This window comes from Silene latifolia, chromosome 1, assembly GCF_048544455.1.
Source record: "Silene latifolia isolate original U9 population chromosome 1, ASM4854445v1, whole genome shotgun sequence".
In the NCBI taxonomy this organism is placed as follows: domain Eukaryota; kingdom Viridiplantae; phylum Streptophyta; class Magnoliopsida; order Caryophyllales; family Caryophyllaceae; genus Silene; species Silene latifolia.
Genome location: NC_133526.1, coordinates 100482478 through 100484976, shown reverse-complemented (window position 1 = coordinate 100484976; position 2499 = coordinate 100482478). Strand labels below are relative to the sequence as shown.

Here is a 2499-nt window from a genome sequence, read left to right as displayed (position 1 = left end):
TTCCAAATTCTTCACAATTTCCATAAACTTTCCAAGTTGGTCATCAAATTTGGGCTTGGCTTGACGACTTGGAAAAGGAAGTCTAATCACAATGGGCTCCTTCTCCTTAACCTTGTCTTCATTTTTCTTTGAAATTTCTTCTTTTGATTGCTCTCCAACCTTGGAGTTTTGCACAACATCTTCCTTATCACTAGCTTCCACAACTTCATCCTCAACTTGCTTCTTCGGTGCTTCATACCTTGTACCACTTCTCAAGTGAATGGCACTAACCGTTTCATGTCTTGGGGGATTACTTTGAGGTGGTAATTGCCCCTTTTGTCTTTGTGAGCTTGAAGATGCTAGTTGAGTCAATTGGGTTTCCAACATCTTGGTGTGAGCTAGAATGTTGTTGATGGTAATTTCCTTTGCTTGACTATCTTTTTGCATTTGAGTGAAAAATTCTTGTTGATTCTTTTGCATTTGGAGGACCGCTTTTTGAACATCCAAACCTTGGTCATTTTGTTGATTGTATGGAGATTGATTTTGATAACCTTGGTTTTGATTGTAAAAGGGTCTTTGGTTTTGATTTCTCATGGGTGGTGGGGTGTATGTTGTTTGAGGATTTTGAACATTTTGGCTTTTGTATGAGAGATTTGGATGGAATTTGGTATTCTCATTGTAATAGTTGGAGTAAGGGGTACCACTTTTGTATGCTTGGAAAGCATTAACTTGTTCGGTTGTTCCCCTACACTCACTTGGGTCATGTCCCAAGGTTCCACAATTCTCACATATCCCACTTGGGATTGATGAAGATGCCGTCATGGCATTGACATGATGCTTTGGTGATTTTGAGACTTCTTCAAGTCTAGCCATCGCTTTCTCGAACTTCAAGTTGATAGTATCGATATGGGAGCTTAGTTGAGCACCTAATTGAGTAACGGCGTCCACTTCGTGCTTTCCTCCTCTAGTAGCCTTGCGAGGCCTACTATATTGTGAATTGTGGATTGCTATCTCTTCAATTTTGCTCCAAGTTTGGTTGTCATCAACCTCGGTGAACATCCCATTCGATCCCATATTAAGGATATTTCTTGAATCTTCATAAAGGCCATTCCAAAATTGTTGTACCAAGAACCATTCGCTAAGTCCATGGTGAGGACATGAGCGACAAATTCCCTTGAACCGTTCCCAAGCTTCATACAAAGATTCTTCATCCCTTTGCTTAAAACCCGTAATTTGAGCTCTTAGCATGTTTGTCTTTTCCGGTGGGTATAATTTTTTGTAGAAAGCTAGAGCCAACTTCTTCCAAGAGTCTAGTCCGAGAGTAGCCTTATCAAGGCCTTTCAACCATTGTTTGGCGGTGCCAATTAGAGAAAAAGGAAATAAGACCCATCGAATTTGGTCTTGAGTTACACCGGTTTGTGAGATCGCATCACAATAGTCACAAAAAGCCTCCATATGAGAATGAGGGTCTTCACTAGGCATCCCCCCCAAATTGGCTTCTTTCAACTAATTGGATAAATGCGGATTTGGCTATAAAATTTCCGGTTAGATGTTGTGGTGTGGGAGTACCATTGGGTAGGTTATCCTCGGTTGGTACGGAATGTGATGAAAACTTAGGCATTGTGGGTTGATTTTGTGGTTGATTTTGTGTTGGGTTCTCCTCACCTTCTCTTTCAAAAGGGTTGATGAACTCAATAGTTGGTTGAATTTCTACAACCTCACTAATACCTCTCAAATTTCTCCTAGCAAATCTTCTATTGGTTGTCAAAGTTCTTTCAATTTCACGATCAAGAGGTACCAAGTCACCTTGTGACCTTCTAGACATGCACAATATCAAACAACTTGAAAACGATTAGAACAAACATTGAGGAGTTTTACTTCCCCAAGGCAAAGAAGGACACAAGTAATAACAATACAAGAAAATCTAAATCAAGTTAACACCGTCCCCGGCAACGGCGCCATTTTTTGATCGGTTCCATTTCGTATTCACAATTTAATAGATGTGGTCGTTGGGTCACGTCCGAATCAAAACACAATTTATAGCTTCACAAACAACTCTACAATTAGTAAAGAGGCAAGTAAAGGTCGGATCCCAAGGGACGGGAATTGAGATGAGATTTCTATTGAAACTAGTGGTGTCTTAGGGGTGTCACAATTTGGATTGATGTAGAAGGTCACTAAACTAAATAGCAATGAAGGTAAACAAGCAAGATGAATTAAAAGGGTTGTAAACAATTGATTAAAAGCACTAGGGTATCATGGGGTCATAGGGGAATCATGGGAATTGATCATACAAACATGTTCTCAAATTATAAGCAAGCAATTATTGTTGTGATGGATTGAGTTGGGTTATATCTTACAATCCTAGGAAAGTTTGGGTCCCGGAGCCGAATCGATTAGATTGTACAACACCTACAAGTCGACTTAATCTTCCCTACTCAACAACATGCATGGTCTAATGAGACTCGGGTTGGTTTATGTCTTACAAGTCTCATTGAAATGATAGGTGATGGGTAAAAA

At 39.9% G+C, this 2499-nt stretch overlaps 1 non-coding gene across 1 annotated transcript; it reads left to right on the top strand.

The window, feature by feature from the left end:
* The first annotated feature begins 1120 nt into the window (after positions 1–1120).
* Positions 1121–1227, top strand: LOC141618247 (small nucleolar RNA R71). The gene has a single exon (XR_012531345.1). It is a non-coding gene; the product is annotated as a small nucleolar RNA R71 (small nucleolar RNA).
* The last annotated feature ends 1272 nt before the right edge of the window (positions 1228–2499 follow it).